Source organism: Heterodontus francisci, chromosome 27, assembly GCF_036365525.1.
Source record: "Heterodontus francisci isolate sHetFra1 chromosome 27, sHetFra1.hap1, whole genome shotgun sequence".
Classification (NCBI taxonomy): domain Eukaryota; kingdom Metazoa; phylum Chordata; class Chondrichthyes; order Heterodontiformes; family Heterodontidae; genus Heterodontus; species Heterodontus francisci.
Window position 1 is genome coordinate 55,149,162 of NC_090397.1, and position 25,207 is coordinate 55,174,368.

A 25,207-nucleotide genomic window follows, 5' to 3' on the forward strand; every position below is an offset into this window, starting at 1 on the left:
CCACCTGAGCGCACAGACATGGCCTCAGTTTAACATCTCATCTGAAGGACAGAATATTCCCTCAGTACTGCTCTGGAATGTCAGTCTTGATTTCTACTCAAGTCCTGGAGTGACTTTGCTGCTCAGCTATGCAAACGCGCAGCTTAGAGGGAACTCTGGTCTGCGCCGCTGGTGTCATGTGCTTCTTGTTCCAGCCCACTCCCGGGCCTCTGCTTTGCCAGGTTTTCCATGCTTTCCATCTCCTCTGCTGTAACAACTCATATATCCTTATGGTCTCAAATACATCTTTTGTTTCTCCAATTTATCTCATTATTGCCTCCTTTTGTCTTATACCATTATCACTTGTCATTTTGTTATCTCCAGCCCTCCACCCAATTAGAAAATATTCATTTTTGTTTTGCTCCCCAGCCCCTTTTACCTAGTTCTGTTCATCTGTAATATCTCCTGGTTCTGACAACAGGTCCTGAAACATCAACCCTACCTTCCTCACTCCAAAGATGTGTTTCTAGCATTTGCTATTTGTATTCTAGAGTTTCAGCATCTGCAGTATTCTGCCTCTTGTATTTATGCCTCCTTGTTCTGGACTCTCCACTAGTGGAAACAGTTCCTCCACATCCACCCTATTGAACTCTTCATAAATTTGAAAAATCATTAGTTCTGTCCTTTTTATAGAAAAGCGCTCCAGCTTACTCACTCTTTCCTAATAGTTGCAACCTCTCAATTCTGCTAACATCCTTGTAACATTCTTATCTGCGCTCTCTCTAGCAGTTCAATATCCTTTATATAGTACAAAAACAAAATACTGCGAATGTTGGAAATAAGAACAGAAAATGTTGGAAATACTCAGATGCTCAGGCGGCATCAGTGAGGAGAGAAACACAGTTAATGCTTCAGGTTGATGACCTTTCATCAGAACTGGAAACTGTCCTAACTTTTACCCATTCTGATGAAAGATCATTGACCTGAAATGTTTCTCTCTCCACAAATGCTGCCTGAGCTGCTAAGTATTTCCAGCATTTTCTGTTTTTACATCTTTATGTGGTATGGAGGCCAATGCTCCAAAAGAGGTCTAACCAAGACTCTCGTTAAATTTAACATTACCTTCCTGCTTTTGTAATCTATTTGCTTAGAAATGAATTCCAGTACCTTTCGTGCACTCTTTATGCTGTTGCTACTTTTAGCGATTTATGTTTCTGTATTCTCAGGTTGCTTTGCTCCTTTACCCAACTTAGTTTTTTTTTAACCTTCCAAGGAATAAGTGACCCCCTTATTTGTCCTACCAAAATGAAGCACCTCACAATTCACTGTACTGAATTTAATTTGCTGTTTACCCACGCACTCTGCAAGCCAGTTTATGTGCAGAAGTGCTTTTCTGAAGTTAAGCGAGGCATGATGTTGTGCAGTATAGAGTAGAGGGAGTTTTACTGTTGGTGCTGAGTACCCGAAATGCAAAATGTTCTATTCCCAGCAGTAACAATTTGATAACGAGGTAGTAAAATAATAGAGCTTCTATAAAGCTACTAAATCAATACTTTGCTGTGGCACATCCATTTACTGTGATATTTATCCATCTATCAATGGTGTTTCTGACTATACTAAACAGAGAAGACAACTGGTGTCAAGAACAAGTTAAGTTTAGAAGGGATTCAGCTCGCCTCGACGTTTGTATTGAGGTCCAGACTTCCTCTTCACAGGGTACTTACTTCTCCTTTTTCATTTACTTGTGGCCCTCAAGAAAGAATGCATTATATTCCCTCATCCCACCAGATATCTGCAATTAAAAGCCAAGCACCACAGTCTACCATTCAATGGTACTCACTAGGGCAACAGTGTTAGGATACCTCATCTTACTGTAAACTAATTCAGGATCTGATAAATGAGAAAAAATGATTTATAGGATTCCTGCTCTTAAGTTTTCCTCTTTCTCTCCCCTTTTCTGAAGGTACTGATGTGTGCTGTGGTACAGTTCCATGAGCACCATCTGGCTTCCTGTACCTTAAGTGGGCATTCCTCGTGCATGTGCATAGACAGTGGATGTGAAAAGATTACTTAACCTTTCACAGCCAAACTAGATCTTGTTCTCACTTTATGTCCACGCACCCTAATTTGCCCTACCAAAATGAACCACCTCACTTCACTATACTGAATTTAATTTGGTGTTTACCCACCCAATTCTACCAACCGTACAGTTGCCCTGCCTGAAATCAGCTAACTGGCCTTTAGAGCTTGGTATACCACCCAATATTTTTATTCATTAAGCCATCACATAAAGAACCTATAACAGCTCAAAGTACCTTGCTTACAGCTACAGAAAAATGGATTTGTATCCAGTTAGATTTTTGAGTTAGACTGCAATAGTTTCCATTTCATCAAGATTTTTGCAATGATCTGAGGAACACCTGCTGCAATCATCTCTCATGAACAGCATACATGTTCTTTACTGCTTGGGAGTCTCTTTTCAAATGAAACACGCAGCCTAAAACAATGCAACTCAGAACTGGTTCTATCCAATTCCGTCATTAAAGCCTTTTTGGTTTAATTTCTAACAGTGGCAACTAATTGTGGACACACTTGAGATTTAATTTTGATCTTCTCACTCTTTAGGTAAATAGCACACAAACCTAAATGCTGATCATTGAGCTATTCCCCCACTCTCCCCAAACTACATCATCCACTGCTACCAGGTTGCCTATCATTTAAGTGTTAACCAGGCCTGATCTTGCTGAGCTTTTGAGACTGGACATTTGCAGAGTAGTGCAGCCACATGCAGAGAGGCTTTCACCCTGATGCAATTAGGGATAAAATAAAATACGATAAGATAAAATAAACCAGGTAATTACAGGCCAGTGAGTCTAACATCAGTGATTGGGAAAATATTGGAAAAAATTCTGAGGGACAGGATTAATCTCCACTTGGAGAGGCAGGGATTAATCAGGGATAGTCAGCATGGCTTTGTCAGGGGGAGATCATGTCTAACTAACTTGATTGAATTTTTCGAGGAGGTGACTATGTGCAGATGAGGGTAAAGCAGCTGATGTAGTCTACATGGATTTCAGTAAGGCTTTTGATAAGGTCCCAAATGAGAGATTGGTTAAGATGGTAAGAGCCCATGGGATCCAGGGCAATTTGGCAAATTGAATCCAAAATTGGCTTAGTGGCAGGAGGCAGAGGGTGATGGTCGAAGGTTGTTTTTACGAGTGGAAGCCTGTGACCAGTGATGTACCGCAGGGATCAGTGCTGGGACCCATGCTGTTTGTAGTGTACATTAATGATTTAGATGCGAATATAGGAGGTATGATAAGTAAGTTCGCAGATGACACGAGAATTCGTGGTGTTGTAAATAGCGAGGAGGAAAGCCTTAGATTACAGGACAATATAGATGGGCTGGTGAGATGGGCGGAGCAGTGGCAAACAGAATTTAATCCTGATTAGTGTGAGGTAATGCATTTTGGGAGGACTAACAAGGCAAGGGAATACACAATGGATGGTAGGACCTTAGGAAGTACAGAGGGACCTTGGTGTACTTGTCCATAGATCAATGAAGGCAGCAGCACAGGTAGATAAGGTGGTTAGGAAGGCATATGGGATACTTGCCTTTATCAGCCGAGGCACAGAATATAAGAGCAGGGAGGTTATGATGGAGCTGTATAAAATGCTAGTTAGGCCACAGCTGGAGTACTGTGTATGGTTCTGGGCATCACACTATAGGAAGGATGTGATTGCACTGGAGAGGGTGCAGAGGAGATTCACCAGGATGTTGCCTGGGCTGGAGCATTTCAGCTATGAAGAGAGACTGAAAAGGCTGGGGTTGTTTTCCTTGGAACAGAGAAGGCTGAGGGGGGACATGATTGAGGTATACAAAATTATGAGGGGGCATTGATAGGAAGAAACTATTTCCCTTAGCGGAGGGGTCAATAACCAGGGGCATAGATTTAAGGTAAGGGGCAGGAGGTTTAGAGGGAATTTCAGGAAAAAATTTTTCACCCAAAGGGTGGTTGGAATCTGGAATGTACTGCCTGAAGAGGTGGTAGAGGCAGGAACCCTCACAATGTTTAAGTAGTATTTAGATGAGCCCTTGAAACGCCATAGCATACAAGGCTACGGGCCAAGTGCTGGAAAATGGGATTAGAATAGTTAGGTGCTTGATAGCTGGCACAGACACAATGGGCTGAAAGGCCTGTTTCTGTGCTGTATAACTCTATGACTCTAATTACAATACGCAGCCTTCGGATCTTAAGTCAAAACATTTTACCAATACCCAATTTTCTCGAAAGTTCCCTGGTACTTGTCAATCTGTTTCTAATTATACCAATATTGCTACACTTGCTATGAAAAATAGTCAGCTCACAGCAGGAATCTGGTCCCACTGAAATAAATGCCATTAAAATATGTACACAAAATAAGCTCAAGAGCCATGCTGATTAGAAACCTCTGTTCAGTTTGAGTGAAGTAACCTTGTATTACAGAATAATAGGAGATAAAGATAATCCTGGGAGTGAGTTACAGGCTGCTATCTAATTGCGGGCTTCAAATATTGTCAGATACCTTGACGTAAAGCAGGAACGCTTCATAAATCCAAACCCCCTTGATTAGATTTCAGCCTGCAACTCACTCCTGGATTTTCCATTAATCAAATGAACACAAAACATGTTATTTTAGTAATGGTTTTCTCTGAAGACACTTGAACAGGACGTAAGCTTGGTTCTGTCTTAAACTAAGCATTGATGCAGCCCTTAGAGGGTTAAAACTCTCTGAAGTGTTGTCGCCATGGAACGCCCTACTACAAAGGGCTTCACAGCCTATGCAGTGCCCTTCATCTTTCACTCACTTCTGTAATAATCAGGCATGTCAAAAAAACTGCTCTCGTCTCTCAGCCACTGCATCGAGTCATTTAACTTTCCAGATGAGGTTTGTGATGGTGAAAAATTTTGCAATTACCTTCATCTGTGGAAAGCCGCCTACTCAGCTTCAAACAAATCTCCCCTCTCCGGACAGTCCCGAGTACTATTAGCCAGCAATAAGCATCGAGTTAATAGAAGAAAATGTTGCAGGAACAATGGCAATTCATGAGCTCTCTTCCTCTCAAAGATATGGGTTTGGCAAATGTTACTGCACTACTATAACAAAACAGATTTCCCTTGCAATACACAGGGATACCGAACATCTGCTCATAAAATATGGGAGTTTTATTATGCTTCATTTCAGCTAACCAAACATTTCCATGTCAAAAACCAGCTTGACCCCAATATGCGAGGCTGACGAGAAATGAATAAAGTCAGCTTTTGGGAGATAGGGGAAGATGGAATGTGGGGAGGGCTAACAGCAAAACACAATTTACAAGGCATAATATATGCTAGAGATTTAGCCAACTATACCAAATGGTATTTACAGAGTACTAACACACAATAAAACATCTCAAAGAATTCTGTATAGGAAGCAGTGGTCACCAGGTCAGAAGGAAGCTAGAAAGGTGACTGCAGCCAAAAAAGTGAGGTTTTGAGGGGTGTTTGAAGTGGAGGTGTGGGAGGCCAGATGTGTACCTGAAATTGCTGACCAGTTAACTGAAAATAGGTATGGAGGCAGAATTAAGTTCATGATGCAGGATGCTATCGCTGGTCATCCAAGGGTGACAGGAACCATAACTAGTCAACATGGATTTAGAAACAAACTGAACATGTACTTCTCCATTTAAATAAAAGGAAGACAGACTTGCATTGATAGCGGTTGCATTTATAGTGTCTTTTACATCTTGAGGATGGCTCAAAGCACTTCACAGTCAATTAATTTTGAAGTATAGTCATTGTCTTTGCATTAGGCATAGGCCAAACAACCTGTGGCTATGCTTGCAGCTTTTTCCTCCCTCCTTATTGCACTAAGTGGTTACACAGAAAAGGAGCTTGCCATTCATATGCACCAGTATGCAACAGTATGACATGCGACAAAGTCCAATACTAAAACAGCAAAAGAAAATCACCACAAACTTGTGTGTGGAATTTTTGTTGTGTTTACATTGTAGAGAAAATTTGATATGTGAAGCTATGGGTCATATTGCAAGACTGTCTCTTTAAAAGCACTCTGGGGAAATCACATGAACACCTACAGAAGGGGAGATCTGACAGCCAGCCTTTAAGGCCCTCAATATCATAGTATTTGGAGAAACTCACTTTCGCCCATTGTGAAAGGATATGACCTGTGTTGTGATGCCACTTTTCAAGTCACATTAGGTACTACAAACTCTCTTTCATCCCCAGCATCTCCCCTAAAGCCGACTATGTGTTGGGAGTGGGTCGGGTCAAAATTCCGAGTCCAGCATTCAGGTTTGGGTTGGGTCGGGCTGGACATTGCTTCCGGGAAGTCACGGGATCAGGCTTACCCATGATTCCCCACAACTCCAGCTACAGGAATAACCTGCTGCCAGAACAGAAGATGATGATTTGTGTCAAGTTGTGCACGAAAAAAAATTAAAGGACTCGGCCCGGGTTGGCTGTGATCTGGTCAGGCCCGGGTCAGGTTTTAATTTTATACCCGAGCCAGGCTTTAATCTCCCTTGAAAGCAGACTCACGCTGGCATGGACAACTTTTGCCCATGCAACCAACTTGCATACACAACTCTAGATTGTGTTGCCAGACAACTCAACTGTGGAAGGCATCATAGTTCAACCCAATTTCGTCCTCACCCAACATCTACACACAATTTTAAGCAGAAATGGCTGGATCGGGATCAATATTGGCAACACTTGATGTTTGCTCTCTACTTTCTGGGAAAAGTGAGGCCATCCACCCAGTTCAGTATCTAAATGGGATAATTTTTTCAGTGAGTATACAGTATTTTGCACTGCTAAATCTAAAGCGTTTGAAATCTGCAGCTGCTTTGCTGAATATTGCCGCTATATCTGCAGGAATGATCCTGACTTTCTTGCTGCATTCCCACTCTGACCAGCCTCCTTACACTCTTCTCTACAAACACACTGCAAACATCAATGACTGCGTGTAATCTTCCTCCTGATCTGAAAATTGACTTCAGCAACTACTCATGATAGAAAACTTCCGCCACTTTTTCCCATTCTTTTCAGTGGTCCGTCCAATGCCTTTTCACAGCCAGTGATGATGATTTTTGGCCATCATTCAGCATCTTTCATTCCTCCCCAACTTTTAAAAGTAAAATCCTATTCACAGGCCATTAAACCCCACTGCTGCTCTCTACAGGTACTTAACACATTTGACCTGCAATCTTCACCCATTGTGATTTGGTTGAACCCACAGAGTCCTGTCTGGCTATCTATCTTTAAGGTCTGAAGGTTCTCTACCTGAAACGTTAACCTGTCTTTTCTTTCTTCAGATACTACTGTGCAATTGTATTTCTCGTTTGATTTCACATTTTAATTACAACAGTATTTTAAGTCAGCAGCTCAGCTGGTCACTGCAGCAAAGCCACAAATCTTTGGTATAACAACCTGTATTTGAATAGTGCCATTAACATAATAAAACATCCCAAAGGTGCTTCACAGGGGCATTATAAGACATTGAGCCACATAAGGAGATATTAAGGAAAATGACCAAAAACTTGGTCTAAGGAGTGTCTCAAAGGAGGAAAGTGAGGTAGAGAGATGGAAGGTTTAGGGAGGGAATTTCAGAGCTTGGGGCCCAAGCAGTCATCAATCGCAGGTGTTCAACAGGCCAGGATTAGAGGAATGCAGATATCTTGAAGGGTTGTGGGCTGGAGGTGGTTACAGGAGATAGGGAGGTTGAGGCCATGGAGAGATTTAAAACCAAGGAGGAGATTGCAGGAGATGGGGAGGGCAGGGCGGAGTTGGGGGATGTCGTGAAGGTGGAAATAGATGGACGTCGTGGCTATGTTGTTGAAAGCTCATCTCGGGATCAAACATAACACCAAGGTTGTGAGCAGTCTGGTTCAGCATCAGACAGTTGCCCGGGAGAGGGATGAAGTCAGTGACTAGAGAGTGGAGTTTGTGGCAGGTACCGAAGACAATGGTCTCAGTCTTCATAATATTTAACTGGAAGAAATTCCTGCTCACTCAATATCTCAAACATAGAGGGAAGGAGAAAATCATACAAAACTGCAACTTCCCCCCCTACCTGAAAGTCTCTGTGCTCCTTCACTGAAAAAAGGCACCAACACCAATCAAGGTTTATTTCTATTCCTATGGAGAGAGATTGGGGAAACTGGGCCTGTATTCACTAGAATTTCGAAGAATGAGAGGTGATCTCATTGAAACCTACAAAATACCTAAAGGGATAGACAGGGTAGATGCAGGTAAGAAGTTTCCCCTGGTTGGAGAGTCTAGAACCAGAGGTCACAATTTCAGAATAAGGGGGAACCCACTTAGGACTGAGATGAGGAGAAATTTCTTTACTCAGAGGGTTGTGAATCTTTACAATACTCTACCCCAGAGGGCTGTGGAAGCTCAGTCATTGAGTATGTTTAAAGCAGAGATTGACAGATTTCTAAATACTAATGACATAAAGGGATATGGGGTAGTGTGAGAAAAAGGTATTGAAGTGGATGATCAGTACTGAATGGCGGAGCAGGCTCGATGGGCTGAATGGCCTACTCCTGCTCCTATGTTCAACAGGCATCAGCTGCACTTTGGTACCTTGTCCATGTGTGAGACAAGTTAACAGGGAAGTCCTAACCCAGTGTCCACACAAAAGCACTTTCCTCTAGGAGTCACAGGACAGTGATGAGAAACAGGATTTCTGGCTGATTTTTCTCCTCCCTAACCCTAAGACGCTGAGATCAGTTTTAGCAACACAACTCTGATGAGGTATTTGGATGATAGGACAATAAAACCATAGTCCTCTATGGAAGGATGAGCTAGATGAGCTTGCTTTCCTCTTGCATGGCAAGTGGTTGAGAAGATCATCCCAGCTATTACCGACAGATCAAATTGAGACTTCAGGTCCATGTGCTTCATTACTGCACTTGTGTTATTCAAGGGATCCCATTCATAGCTGTTTCAAGTGTCTTGTTTCCAATTCTATACTACAAGCAATAAATCAGGTCTCAGTTAGCAAACACTAGTAAACCTCAAAAAGCCAGTGAAAGGTTTCTCGATGGAATAAGGAGATTTGAGGTATTCTGGCACCATGTCAAAACCCATGATGGCTCATATGAAATTAAAAATTACTACATGCTAAATAGCCTCAATTGGCAAATTTATCAACTGTTATACAGCCTCCTCAAAACAAAAAATAATGATCGCAGGCTTTAAGGGCATAAGTTACAGAGAAACATCCTGGACAAAGCAGTCTGTTTGATCAGCGCCCTATTCACCATCTTAAACATTCACTCCCTCCACCACTGGAACAACACAGTTGCAGTGCACACCATCTACAAGATGCACTGCTGCAACTTGTCAAAGCTTCCCTGACAGCAGCTCCCAAACCCATGACTTCCACCACCTAGAAAGACAAAGGCAGCATGCGCATGGGACCTTCATGTCACAAACCATCTGGGCATGGAAATATATTGCTGTTCCTTCTTCATCACTGGGTCAAATCCTGGAACTCCCTAACAGCACTGTGGAAATACCTTCACCACATGACAATAAAAATTCAAGGTGATGCTTAACACCACCTTTTCAAGGGCAATTAGGGATGAGCAAGAAATACCAGCCTTGCCAGCAATGCTCACAATCCATGAATGATTAAAAAGTGGCTCAATTAACTTACATTTTCATTGATAAAATTGATGGGAGGTGTGATAAGTCTTCAAAATAACTAAAGTTTGAATTGAACCATCTATTTAACTTGGACAATTGAGGATGCAACTTGGGGACACAAAATTCATCAGCTTCAAAATAACGTGAAGAAAAAGCATCACCATTGAATGATGGATATATGGAACAAACTCCCAGACAAAGGGAATTCTGATGTCAGGTCATCGACCCGAAAAGTTAACCGTTTCTGTCCCTACTGATGCTGAGTGGGATTAAGAACAGAAAATGAAGAAAAACAGAGTACATACTTGATTCAGAGTCAATTGGCATCTTTAAGGAGCTAGATTAAATCTGTTGAGAAATGGCTAGGAACTGTGTGCGAGCAGGGCTAGAGAGATATGAACAACCTGGCTCAATTTTATTCTGGGGAGAACAGGGAATGAACTTAATGTTTAGTACTGACGGTGCAGGAGGGGAGTACACAATAGAGTCTTTGTCCATGAGCTGGAGCTTCTCATGTTATTGTCTTCAAAATCAGACACAAGACCAACATGAAAAGTGGAAAGAAGAGTGGACTTACTGAGTAGTATCTTAAACAACATGACGATTTCTAGAGCACTTAACTGCCAGGAAAACAGCAAATGCAAATTGACAACTTGTGCAACTTCTTTCTACATTCGGGGTGAAGGGGTTTGGATTTGATGGCAATGGCAGGAATAAATTCACAGATAAGCCGTGTGTTGAACATTTTGCTGAAATGTGAAATTAACCACTGCATGAAAGCTGACCTCTCAACTAGCCATCTGCTTGTGTGCATGCAATGGGGAAGTTTCTCGAAGCACCTGCTTCTAATAAAAGCGCCTGTGTGAATAATCAAGGGTATCTCCCTTGGTGTCAGGCATGATTTTAATAAATGCTTTGTCTTGCATCTGTAGAGTGCATAGGTAGTTTCAGAAGAACAACTAATTGTAAGAAGTGAGCTGAAGGTTCGAATTGCAAAATGTTGTACCATTTGCAAGATTAAGGCCACTGATTCATGTGCTGTTACACCAAGATGAAAAGAGTACTTAAAAGAATGGACATAGAGAAACTCAAAAGAAAAACAGTAGTCAAATGATCTGCACAGCAATTTCACTGACATCAAAGATATAGATATGGCACACTACAAGAGAACAATCTCCCCCTCAATCACCCTGCTGCATCTGCTCAGTTGAAATGAGGAGACCCTTTGTAAATAGCATTATTTCCACCACAAGCAAACAATAGCCTGAATTAGGTGTCATTTTAGAGTGTTAAATTTTCACAACTCTTGGTCTTTCACTATACTGTAATTCTCAAATTTCAGTAAAGATTTTTGACCCATGCCTGTGCATTCCATATTCTATTAGCCCTTGGTGAAAAAATGTCTTCCAAACCTCTCCCTTTATGCTTTTAGTACAAATCATAAATTTAGATTACATCTCAAGTTGTTTTTTTATATATGAAAGTCTCACTATAAAACTGGAGACTTTTCTGCCTGATATCATCCCAATAATTACACTCAGCCAACCTAACATCCTCAAGCTATTATGAATTTTTTTCCAATGGGCAACTGATGTTCTCTGCAATGCACTGATTCCTCATGTTACATGGCAGGGTTTCAGCCAATTCATTTTGTACAGTGTTATGCAGGGCCCCACCTTCCAAGAATGGGGCACAGATATTTCGCCACATGGACATTACATTTTAAAATTGCTGCTGGGAAGAAGGCAAGGAGTTGCCAAGCCCAACTGGAAAGACATTTGCATAGTAACAGACGATGCTTGGAAAGGACAAAGGGGCCACTCCCTGCTCCAATTTAATCCACAACGGACTTTTGATTACCAGACGTTGAAGGTGGAGAGGCCAGCATTCCAGGTTAACTGCCAAGATGGCCAAATACATAAACAGACGTGGTCAGACCAATTTAATCACATGACTAACTAGCTGTTGGAGTTTTTGAATTTGAACTTGCCGGAGCATTTGAACTCTGAAAGCTGTTTGCTCCCGAACTGAAAAGACCACTCTCCTGTCTACTCCTATCTCTTTTTCACGGAACTGAAGACCCATTGAAGCCACATTGAAGCCACATGAACCCCAAGCGAGAAAAGTCTCCTACAGTGAACAAGGTTTAAGAAGAATACAAGGCCCCAACAAAAAGCAAGACTACCGACAAAAGGACTACAGTGAGCTCAAAACACAGTAACAAGAAAGTCTTCTGATATTGCCTCAAACCTCTCTTTTTTTCTGCTGCTTTTTTCTGTCTCTATTTGCATGTGCATATCGCATATGCATGCTAGCGTGGGGCGCGGCATGCATCCATAGGCATTAACCGAATTAGAGCTTAAGTTTAAATAAATTTCACTTTCCTTCTTTAAACCTAAAAAAGCCTGGTTGTGCTAATTTCTGTGCCTTATAATTGGAAAGGGGTGAACAAGGATTCACCAAGGGGAGCTCAAAACACAGTGCATTTAAAAATTAAATCCTGTTACAATAAGACCAGGTGAAGGCCGAAAGAGACCGCTAGACACCTTTCTCACCTGGTCGTAACAACACAAACTGCAATGAGGTAGTCTACATGATGAATTATTTTCACTCCCTTACAAAGAGGAATATCAAAGCTTCCGCAATGCTTCGTTAGGTTAATTCTCCACGTTTGCTTATCTAGCTATAAAGTCCGTGAGGGTATTCAGTCTGAAATGCAGTAGATCATCTGAGGTAGCATGGAGATGCTTTTTAAATAGGCCTTGGGGGAGGGGGAGCTGGGTAAAACCTAACAACAAAGAATCAGTTCATTCATGAGGATGTGACAGTGGGAGAAACGGGAAGGAGATGGAATAATGAAAACACTTCATCATGCTTCTTACAAAACTATTTGCTTAGAAATGGCAGTGATTTATTTGGGAAATGCAGCATCCATATGCACATTACAAAATACCACAAACAACAATGAAATGAGTAGCCTGTTATTAAAATTGTGGCATGGGATTTATAACATCCACCTAAAACAGTGGAATAGGCAGAGAGTGCCTTGGATTTTCCAGAAGCACAGTTCCTCAAATGATGCTGCATTCTCTACGGAAAGTGTATTGTGTGCGTATGTTGAGCGAGAACAGATTCAGACTCAGTTTGGCTGTGACTCCTGCATGCCCGTGTGAACAGCCTGCTAGTCATTCACTGTCTTGACTTATGTATGAAGACTGGCCTTACAGATGAGATATTTTAGCATGAGTTATGACAGGGGGGAAGAAAATCAGAGGCTGAAAAAAATTAACCCTTTTATAGACCATTTTGCTAGACTGATCTGGAAGGGCAAACTCCAAGTTGCAAATGTATTCTGCTTAGAAGAGAGTTCAAGCACACCGCTACTGGATAGCACAAATTATGTCAATATTTTATTTAAAATTTCTGTTCAATTTTCTACTCTTTTGAAGTCATGTGGGATCATTTTGACCTTGTGCAATAGTGTAAAACGGATAATAGCAAATTGGCGGCCTGTTTTATATCTCTTCCAATTTTTATTTTTGTTGACTTTAATGGGGAGAGATATAAAATGGGTTGCCAATTCCCTCATGACTCATTTTATGCTATCGCACAAAATCAAAACTCCACCCATGGTCTATTTCTAGGACAGTTTCAAAAGCAGTGGAGCCCTTGCCCTAGTGGCCATTCTTTATCCGAGTTAGTGAGTTGTTCGCCCAGAGGAGGCAACAAAGATTTTCAAATATACATGTGTTCTTTCCACAGCGCAAGTTACTGGATAGTAAGCAGAAGTGTGAACACTGGCTGATTTTTTTTCCATCTCCTTAGCCCAGGCCTGCTGAGGCCAACTGTAGAGCCCCATCTGCTACCCACTAATGCAGTACAGACCAGGAAATGAAACTGCCACCATCTCGTTGGTGTTGCATAGTATTACACCAGACGGTGCCTCGAGCCAATAGAGAGACTATGAATATTCAATGTGGATTAGTCTTTGCACATTTAGCTCTGAGCATTAACCTTTTTTTTTAATCATTTCAAATGAAGATATTTCAAAGCAAGTGTTTTCCATTTATTATGTGGTAGCAGATGGTGATGTCACACCATTTGGTGCTGCTGGCTAAAGAACACAGGGAAACAACAATACCAGCATAGGCTCCTCTCTTTTTAGAAAATTAGATTTCATGAAACAGGATTGTGCTGGTAATTAAACAGAAGATGTGTTAACTGTCATCCTGTGCTCTGCTGAAAGTAGACACACAGCTCCCAGGGAGCAGAAACGAGCGGCCAGCTTGCATGCCTCAGCTGGTCACAATGTCTAGACTGGTAAAATTCAGTCAGGTTTTGGTTAAACGTTTATACACTGAAAATTAAACGACCAATTTGCAAATCATTCAGCAATTTCATTCAAAACAAGATTCAAATCTACCAAAGGAATTGGGTTTTGAAAAATGCTCCCTCCTAGATCAAACCAGGTACCCCAATGTACGGATTCCTCATTTTTAAAAGAATTCATTCATATGGATGTCGCTGGCAATGCCAGCAATTATTGCCCATCCCTAATTGCCCTCACGAAGTTGATAGTTAGCCACCTTCTTGAATACTACTGTGTTGCTCGGCCATTTCACAGGGCAAAGTCAGCCACACTGCTGGGTCTGGATTCACATATAGACAGACTGAATAAAGGACATTAGTGAACAAGAGGTGGGGTTTTTAAATGACAATCTGGTAATTCCACGATCACCATTACTGATATTAGCTTTACATTCCAGATTTTATTTCACTTATTGAATTTAAATTCCCCAGCTGGTGTGGTGGGATTATAACTCATCTCTGGATCATTCGTCCAGGCCTCTGGATTACTAGTCCAGAGTTATAAACACAATGCTGCTGTACTCCTAGGGTAAACATACAAACTCCTTCCATTTACTTCTACTCTAAACAATCCCAATAGAGTAAACTCTTTCCATTTACTCCATTATTGTATTCCCATTACTAAGAAAAAAAAAAATCACTTTTCTGTTTAAAAGCCCAGATATGAGCATCATAGAAACACAATAGAACATCTGTAAGTTAGTATTTTCTGCTTTCTCTTACCTTGAATTGCTGAATGATTAAATGGGATGGAATGTAGAGATTTCAAATTGCTTATCTGGAGATTTATTGTAACCCTGATTCAAGCAAAACATGCCTTTGCAAAATTGATGTGTGCTCATCAAGACGTTTGAGGTTTGTACTAAAGATGAATTCACAACATCGGTTCCTGTTGCAAATAAGCCAATTTTACTTCAACAACTTTGTAGGCTTTTCTTGAAAATGCTTATGCTGTTCAAGCACGTCATAAAATTTTAATGGATCTCTTATGCTGCTGCACAAGTTGAGGAGAGGATACCTATTTTTTGACATGAGCCGAACAGTAACTGAACAGTAGCACAGCCAGAGGGAGCCCCGCACATCAGGGTTTGTCATCTCCCATCTCTCCTCTTCCTCTCTTCTCAACATCAAGACCATGATTTCGGATGTCTGAATGTGAGCATTCAGCTGGTAGGATAGGGCAGTGAAATGTAGAGGCCCAAAGAGTTGTACATTTATTAATGGGAGCAAGGGAGGTTTGATACAAGTGTACAAGGTAGGTTTGAGACATTTACTGTGTTCATTGGGGGTATATAATGGGGGAAATGTTGATGAGAAATTGTCATGGCGACCATAGCATTTGTTTTGTTGGAATCTGATTTTGAGCAAGATTGAAATTGGGGTGTAGGATTATGCACCATGTGATTGCTGAATAATAGAGTTAAAAATAATAATCAATTTGAAAGGAAAGGAAAGCGAGTTAGCACATGGGAAAAGAAGAAAACTGACAAGATAGAATTGGTGGCCAGGATGCAAATGGAAGACGACAATAATGCAGCAAGTGTTTAAAATAAGGTGAGAACCACAGACCAAAAGACTGAAGGTTTGAGGGCTGCTCTGATTTAGCTCAGGGAGGCAAAGAGAAATCAAAGACCAGTCATCCCTCATCACTATCCAGTGCAGCTATCTAGATGGTTTAGTCAGCAAGTGCATGGTACCTCAAAATCTGCAAAATCCAATTGGTTCACTTAATGTCCTTTAGGGAAGAAAATATGCCACCCTTACTTGGTCTGGCCTGTATGTGACTCCAGCCGACATAAATATGGTTACTTCTTAACTGCCGTCTGAAGTGACCTATCAAGACATTCAGTTGCATCAAAACTGCACCATCATCTTTCTCAGGGCAACTAAAGATGGGTAATTAAAGCCAGCCTGCCAGAGACACCCACATCCTGAGAACACAAGATAGCGATTAATTCACAAAGTAAACCTTTGCCACTGCACATGTTCTGTACGGAGATTATAAACATGGTGCTGTTTATTTTAAGTTTCATTCCCATATCATTACAAACTTGGGGTGTTAATTAACAACGTACTCATTTTCATAGATGTCCCTTCCTTGTTGTACTAATGGTCTACGTGATGTTTCTTGCAGATTAATACCTGGGTTCTATGGGGCTCGTTACCTGATGCTGTATGGGCTCACTTAAAGGCAAGGTCAATCTGCAGAGGATTGCAAGACATTTGTATGAGATCGATTAGGACCAAGGGCTTGTGTCTGGAGAATTCATTGATGAGAGCTCTTTCTTTCTTCCTCCTTTTGGGAAAACCAGGTAGTCTGCTCTTGGAAAAGGATTTTGGTCATCAGGGATACCAATATAAAAACATAGGAAACAGGAGCAGGAGTAGACCCTATGGCCCCTCTAGCCTGCTCTGCCATTCAATAGAATCATGGCTGATCACCTGCCTCAATTCTATTTTCCCGCCCGATCCCCATATGCCTAGATTCCGAGAGATCTAAAATTTGCCTATCCTAACCTTGAATATATTCAATGATGGAGAATGCACAACCCTCTGAGGTAAAGAATTCCAAAGGCTCACAACCCTCTGAGTGAAGAAATTTTGCATCTCAGTCCTAAATGATCGACCCCTTATCCTGAAACTGTGCCCCATGCTGTAGATTCCTCAGCCAGGGAAAACAACCTCTCAGCACCTACCCTGTCAAGTCCCTTCAGAATCATGTATCTCAATTAGATCATCTCTCATTCTCCTAAACTCCAGAGTATAGGCCCAATTTACTTAGCCTCTCATCATAGGACAAGCCTCTCACCTCAGGAACCAATCTAGTGATCCTTTGCTGTGCCACCTCAAAGGCAAGTATAACTCTCTTAAATTTGGAGACCAAGGCCGGAATTTTATGGGCCCCCGGGAGATGGGATGGGAGGTGGGTGGGGGAGGGGGGGGGAGCTAAAATAGCGATGGAAGGCAGCAGGTAGAATGCCTAGTTGCCATGCGATTTTGTTGGGAGCAGGAAAGGCCAAAGATTGCCTTCCCACCCGGAGGCTAATTGAGGCCCTTGTGTGGCCAGTTAATTACCCCTGAAGGGCCTCTTCCTGGTGTATATACCGGTGGCAGGCCAGGCCGTCCAGTAAAACGAAGTGGCTTCCCTGCGGGCTTTGTGAGGGCCTCCTACATGGAGGGCCCCCAGCACTAACACCGCTCCCACCCCGCCTCTTCCCCCCCCCACCCCCCCCGCCCTTTCAACCTCCCCCGGGGCTTGCCGGACTGGCAGTAGTACTGGCAGTGGCCACTGATCTTGGTGGCACAGTTGATACTACGAAGCTGCCGGGCCTGATTGGCCGGCAGCTCTGGGAGGCAGGGTCCCTGTCCTTAAAAGGACTACGGTGCAAGGCAGTTAATTGCCTGAGCCCTCTTACAGCCGGGGGGTGGGGGTCTCCAAAGGACTGGCATGGGGTTCCCCTCACTTCTTAGCCCAGCATCGGGACTATTATGCTCATGGGAAGTGCAGCGATGGAAATACAAAAATTAACTGGAGAGTTATAAAAAAATGGAATTATTTCAAAGACTGGTACACTTGCCTTCAACAAGATGGAAGACAAAGTCACATGACTTTCACCCTCTGCACTGAAATATATTCATGTCTGCTCGAACTAAAACTCATTAACCCTATCTGTACTGAAATTGTAAACAGATCACAGATGGATGTGAGCTATCCACAAAAACAGGATAAAACAAAGGCACTCGCAGACGTCTCCAGCTACGATTGCTACAATAAAATGTGAAAATATCTCAGCTTATCAAAATGGGCTGCAATCAGAAGCTACTCTGTAGTCCTTCAGGTACCAAAACCTAAGTCACATGGGCGAAACGAACGCTCAATGAGTTTTACCTTTAAAGGCAATCTTTCTGAAGAGCAAAGAACATCAGGACATAAGCCAGAAATCTCCAGCCAGAGAAAGAACATTGAAAGTCATCGTCAATTCCAACACAAGGCTGAGGGAGAGTGATCAATTCCAGCTAAGACAGTTGAACCCTGATGAGACAAGTTTTCAACCAACTGCAGCAGAGAAATGACAGAGTGACTTTTAAAAACTCCTCCGTCTGTGAAAATTGAACAAAGAAATACCAGCACCGTCTTCAAACTGATGACTGCCAGAAGACTTCAGCATCCCAGCAAGTGTAAGACAACCAAACAGGCCTGCAACTTTAAAAAAAAACCTATCCTCAATGAACATCCTACACGTTTTTTTTTCTGAAAATAGCAGACTTTTACACCTTGAACTCAACGCCCTTTACCTATCTATTTATTCTTGAGCGTGCATGTGTGAGTAAATATGTGCGTGGGTGGTATTGCGTTTTTGGGTGATTATTGTTGAATGAATATTTAATCTTCTGTTTCAAACCTAGGAGAAAAGCTGTCACTGTTTGATTATTTGGCAAACAAAACAGAGGGGCTGAGACACTAGTTTGACAAAACACGATCTACCGTCAGTTCGGAGGTGAAAATTGGAAACTAGCCACTGCATTTCCCAACTGCCTGTAACAGGACCCACATCGGCTCCATAAAATTCAGCCCCAAAACTGCACACAGTACTCCAAATGTGGTCTTACCAAAACCCTGTACAATTGTAACAAGACTTCCTTATTGTTATATTCCAGTCGCCTTGCAATCAAAATCAAAGTGCCATTTGCCCTCCTAATTGCTTGCTGTACCTGCATGCTAACTTCGTGTTCCTTGTATATATGTCAACGAACCATTATTCTGTTACATTATCAAGGCAACCATTTTCAGATCTCCAGGCAACTAGACTATTCAAGCAGGCATTATAAAGCACCAAACATGTATTCTGAATGAAAAATCAAGATTTAGAAAGTTGTTAAAAATAGACCATACTTCTGGGAAATGCTAGTTGCAGCATGCCAGAATTCTGGATTCAGAAAGGTCTCTATAGATCTCATTTTTAGTACAACTGGAAGAAGTCAAATTTAACATATCCCCCACCACATCCAAAAAACAAATGAAGTTAAATCTATTCTGTTGTAATTTTCATTTCCATTGCAGTGTCTATTATTAATGCACACATTAAGATGTCAACACTAGTTTTGTTTCTGTTTTTGCAATAATTCACAAAGACTTCAGTATCACAAGTGATAAAAGGTCAAAATCAGTTGAGACAGTGTCTCACTGCTGCTCTTTTAAATGAACTGGGGAGGGGGGAAAAAAAAAATCAGAGTTCTGTTCCAGATCACTCCCCAAAGAAGACCTGTGCGTAGGCACTGGGCGAGGATAGGAGCAGGCCTGGCTGTGATGCCTCTCATAAAATAAGTTGCCGACAGCTGAAAAATGACCCCTGCATCATAGAATGGTCAGTATGTATGGACTGCGCTTTACACTTCACTCCTTCAGGAAACTAGGGAAGTCTCTCTGGTTGTGAGGAGGTCACAAATCTTCCAAACCCCTTCCAAAACAGAAAATTTATCCCTGCCCCTAGAGTAGAAAGAGAGTTTGAGAAAGAGGCGAAGATGGAGGGAGAACATTAAGAAAATTGACCAGACAATAGGCAAGTAGGGGGAGGGAAGGGACTAAGAAATATACCACAATATCAGGGATCATCTTCTTCTTTGGCCTCCTTGTCTCGAGAGAACAAGGGGTAAGTGCCTGGAGGTGGTCAGTGGTTTGTGGAACAGCGCCTGGAGTGGCTATAAAGGCCAATTCTAGAGTGACAGACTCTTCCACAGACGCTGCAGATAAAATTGGTTGTCGGGGCTGTTACACAGTTGGCTCTCTGCTTGCACTTCTGTCTTTTTTCCTGCCAACTGCTAAGTCTCTTTGACTCGCCACTCTTTAGCCCCACCTTTATGGCTGTCCGCCAGCTCTGGCGATCACTGGCAACTGACTCCCACGACTTGTGGTCAATGTCACAGGACTTCATGTCACGTTTGCAGACGTCTTTGAAGCGGAGACATGGATGGCCGCTGGGTCTGATACCAGTGACGAGCTCGCCGTACTATGCGTCCTTGGGGATCCTGCCATCTTCCATGCAGCTCACATAGCCAAGCCATCTCAAGTGCCGCTGGCTCAGTAGGGTGTATATGCTGGGGATGTTGGCCGCCTCGAGGACTTCTGCATTGGAGATACAGTCCTGCCACCTGATGCCAAGGATTCTCCGGAGGCAGCGAACATGGAATGAGTTGAGACGTCGCTCTTGGCTGACATACATTATCCAAGCCTCGCTGCCGTATAGCAAGGTACTGAGGACACAGGCTTGAAACACTCGGACCTGGGTGTTCTGTGTCAGTGCGCCATTTTCCCACACCCTCCTTGGCCAGTCTGGACATAGCAGAGGACGCCTTTCCCATGCGCTTGTTGATTTCTGCATCGAGAGACAGGTTACTGGTGATAGTTGAACCTAGGTAGGTGAACTCTTGAACCACTTCCAGAGCGTGGTCGCCGATATTGATGGATGGAGCATTTCTAACGTCCTGTCCCATGAAGTTAGTTTTCTTGAGGCTGATGGTTAGGCCAAATTTGTTGCAGGCAGCCACAATCCTGATCCGGACTTTCTGTACTTTGGTCTTCACTCTAAGACGGGCAAGGTTGAACAACCTTGAGGTAGCGGGAGTGGGCGGCACAATGACGCAGTGGTCAGCACCGCAGCCTCACAGCTCCAGCGACCAGGGTTCAGTACTGGGTACTGCCTGTGCGGAGTTTGCAAGTTCTCCCTGTGACCACGTGGGTTCCACCGGGTGCTCTGGTTTCCTCCCACAGCCAAAGACTTGCAGGTTGATAGGTAAATTGGCTATTGTAAATTGCCCCTAGTATAGGTAGGTGGTGGGGATGTGGTAGGGAATATGGGTTTAATGTAGGATTAGTATAAATGGGTGGTTGTTGGTCGGCACAGACTCAGTGAGCCAAAGGGCCTGTTTCAGTGCTGTATCTCTAAATAATAACCTGCCATCTGATATTGTGTGGAGGAAAATTCCTTCTTCTGAAGTCTTTAACGCATGTGAGAGCAGCAGTGAGAAGATCCGAAACAGTGTAGGTGCGAGAACACAGCCCTGTTTCACGCCACTCAGGATAGGAAAGGGGTCTGATGAGGCACCGCTATTCTGAATTGTGCCTTTCATATTGTCATGGAATGAGGTGATGATACTCAGTAGCTTTAGTGGACATCTGATCTTTGCTAGTAGTCTGAAGAGACCGCATCTGCTGATGAGGTCAAAGGCTTTGGTGAAATCTAAAAAAGTAATGTAGAGGGGCATCTGTTGTTCGCAACATTTCTCCTGTAGCTGGCAAAGGGAGAATAGCATGTCAATGGTGGATCTCTCTGCTCGACCAGAGTGAAGACTTTCCCCACTATGCTGAGCAGGGAGATTCAGCGATAGTTGTTGCAGTTACAGCGGTCACCCTTGTTCTTAGAGGGTGATGATATTGGCATCGCGCATGTCCTGTGGTACTGCTCCCTCATCCCAGCACAGGTAAAGTAGTTCATGGAGTGCTAAGAATATAGCAGGCTTGGCAATCTTGATTATTTCAGGGGTAATGCCGTCCTTTCCAGGGGCTTTTCCACTGGCTAGAGAATCAATGACATCACTGAGTTCCGATTTGGTTGGCTGTTCGTCCAGCTCATCCATGACTGGCAGAGACTGTGCTGCGTTGAGGGCAGTATCAGTGACATTTTCCCTGGAGTGCAGTTCTAGGTAGTGCTCCACCCAGCGGTCCATTTGCTTGTGTTGGTCAGTGATCATGTCCCCCAATTTAGACTTGGCGGGGGGGGGGGGGGGGGGGGGGGCGGGGGATCTTCTTGTTGGTTGGCCCAAAAGCTCTCAATGTCATTATGCATTCCTTTGATATTTCCGGTGTCGGAGGCCAGCTGAATACAACTGCATAGGTGTTGCCAGTCGTCATCAGCACAGCGCCTGGCTGTTCTTTGTGCAGCACCTCTGGCTACTTTAAGTGCTATGGATGCTAACTCGCTGGGGGCTTTCTTGTAGTTCAATAGTGCAGTGCGCTTAGCAGCTATGACAGGTTCCAGTCTTCAAAAGGGAGATTGAAACTAGTCTGCATTCTGCTTCTCATGTTTGCCAAAGGTAGTCATTGCTGAGTCATAGATGGCAGCTCTGATGTGGACCCACTTGGTCTCAGCATCCGCTGCAGGAGTGTTTTGAAGGGCTTTTTCAAGTGAATTTAGAAACTTTTGCAACAGCTGTGGATAAGAAATTCTGTTCATGTTGATGCGCGGGTGGCCCTTCTGCTTGGAGTGATGTAGCTTCTTTGGTTTGAGTCTAACTTTGCTGCACACCAGGGAGTGGTCAGTGTCGCAGTCTGCACTGTGGAAGCTGCGTGTGATTTGGACACTGTTTATAGAGGCTCGCCTTGCGACGATGAGGTCCAGCTGCTGCCAACGACGTGATCTTGGGTGTCTCCATGAAACCTGATGACAGGGTTTAGTATGAAAGAACGAGTTGGTGATGCAGAAGTTGTGATAGGTACACAACTCCAGCAGTCTTTGTCCATTCTCATTCATCCTTCCAATGCCATAGCACCCAAGGCAGGAGGGCCATGAGTCATGATCGGCCCCAACCCTGGCGTTCAAGTCCACCAGCAGGAACAAATGTTCAGCATTAGGAATGCTACTAATGATATTATGGAGTTCCTTGTAGAACTGGTCTTTAACTTCAGTTGGGGAGCAGAGTGTTGGAGCATAGATGTTGAGTAGGTGTACTGGACCAAAGGTGGTGAGCAGTCGGATGGACAGTATGCGTTCCGAGTCATTTGAAGGTGGCTCTATCATGCTGAGCAAAGAGTTTCTGATGGTGAAGGCCACTCCATGCTGTCATGGTTCTTCAGGATCCCTACCCTGCCAGCAGACGGTGTAGTCTTGCTCTCTTAGAGATCCGCTCACAGGGAGGTGTATCTCCTGATGCGCTGCAATGTCCACATTGAGTCTACTGAGCTCGTTGTTAAGATAGCGGTCTTCCGAGAGTCGTTGATTTGTGTAAGGTCTTCCGACAGGCCAGGACGCATAGTTCTGATGTTCCAGCTTGCAAAACGAAGGGCTGGTACCTTCTTTCCTTTTTTTTTGTCGTGCTGTTTGGTGCGGTGTTACAGTCCACTTGTCGGGTAATGACCCTGAGCTCCAAGCACCCATTGAAGCAGGTGGACTGTGGCGGGACAGAACCTTTCTGACCGGGGACTGCCCGGTTTGAGGTGGGCAGTAGCTGTCCAGTGGGCTGCGATGACCTCTCCCACCGACAAAGGCACCAGTGGTGCCCAATCTCTATGCCAATTGAGCTGTGTTCAAATAGCATGAGGTGCAATGTCTTTTATTATCTGCACATCATCATATGTTTTCCAATCATTCCTGCAGCTACATCAGTGCAGACCCAAATGCAATTTGTCTAGCTGATTTATGCTGAAGTAATTAAGTCATCCAGCATTTTGAAAAGATCACTTGACTTTGCTGTTATCTTGAGCTCTTTGTAAAACAAAAAGTCTTTTATTTCCTTATTCTACACATAAACATCAGGAGTAAATTAGACATTTTAGACATGTCTATGGATTCAGAGAGTTGTATGGCAGTCATTGCCAGGCAATCAATGCATTGCAAAACTGTGTTTTCTGACTTAAATCAATCCATCATTTTTCAGTGTTATTTTACATCGGTATTTGTTCCAGTTCCTTGGCATTCTATTTTCCAAAAAAATATTGGTTCTCCTTATATATATTTCATGCTTAGTAATTAAACCTTCCATGAAATCGCACAGTTTACTTGTTAGGGCCCCTGCTCAGGGAGAGACCAAGGCTAAGGGAGTAAACCCTAACAGGAAATCTGGAGCGGAACCCCTAAGGCGGTCATGTGTCACCTTTGCCATGTTTCCGGCAGTTCCTGCAGCCATACGGGTGCCAAATGTCGTGCTCTGCACTACTTTGGACCCCACTATTAAGGCCGGTGGGGGGGGTTTGACACTTGGGCAACTCACAACCTCCATACATTCCGCCCAGGCATGCGCCATGGAGAGGTCACTCCATAGTTGCCTCACAGTGACCAAAACAACACGGAAGGCAGCAGTTACGGGTTAATATCAGGGATATCACAGGCAAAACAGGCATGCAGCAAATGCACTGAAATATATTTTCCATTTGAAGTTGCTAATCTTGTTGCCAGTTACTATTTAAGGTTTATACTTCAGGTTTGTGAAGAAATACATAGTACAAGAGTTTTGAGAGCACAGACTGATCTAAGCTCTTCACACTGAATGCGGATCAAAATATTTCCTTCATCTCCTGTCTCAACATATTTCCAGAAAAATGAGAGTCATAGAATCATATAACATATACAAAAATAAAGACTGGGTGGGGAAAGTACTGGGATGGGATGACTTCTCTCGTGCATGGTGAGCTAGGTAGTATGGTCAATTAGAATGCAGTTAATTTCATCAAGGGTGTGCGGGTTCAAATCAATTCAGAAACCAAGACAGTTTCCCTCCAAGGAGGAAAATGGGTAACTGTTTGTGGGGGGGGGGGGGGGGGGTGCGGAAAGTGGACAAATACACAGCAGACATTGGGAATGAGTACAATAAGAGCTCCAGCAAACCTCCACCCTAAATAAGGCAAATAATCATTTCTTGCATGTTAGTGACCTCTCCCAAATGTAATAAAATGATGCCCCTATGCTGCAATTAGTTCCCAGCAAGCCGCCTAAGTCGGATTGACCATTTGTTATTACTTTTGGTGCAAATTATAAAGGCTCCACCTAAACTTTATTAAGTGGATCAGCTGTTTCAGGCAGTTCAAGTGACATTACCTGGCATTAAGTCATAACCACCAACCTTCCCTGTGACCTCTCGAACTCCTGCCACCACTACGAGCCCTTCTTGCTGGTTTACTGAGCTAGATGCCTTCTGGTTCCATTCCAAACTTTGGAAAGAGATTACAAAGGCCATTTTTTCCACTCAATGAAGAAAAATGGGGTTAAGTATGATCCAATTTTTAAAAATAAAAAATTGAGGTGCCACATCCCAGCTCCATTTTAAGGTGGGAACGCATAGTTGGCCATCTTAAGTCACCCTCCTACAGGCACCTGACTGTTCTGGGGTTTTAATCTCAGCAAAGTTGACATTCATTGGTTGTCAGTATAGCCTTTTGAATTGCC

The 25,207-nt window shown here is 43.1% G+C and overlaps 1 protein-coding gene across 2 annotated transcripts in view; it reads right to left on the reverse strand.

Annotated features, from left to right (window-relative positions):
- snd1 (staphylococcal nuclease and tudor domain containing 1) overlaps positions 1 to 25,207 on the reverse strand; it is a 1,066,795-nt gene that overhangs the window by 310,464 nt on the left and 731,124 nt on the right. The gene's annotated exons all lie outside the window — the stretch shown is intronic.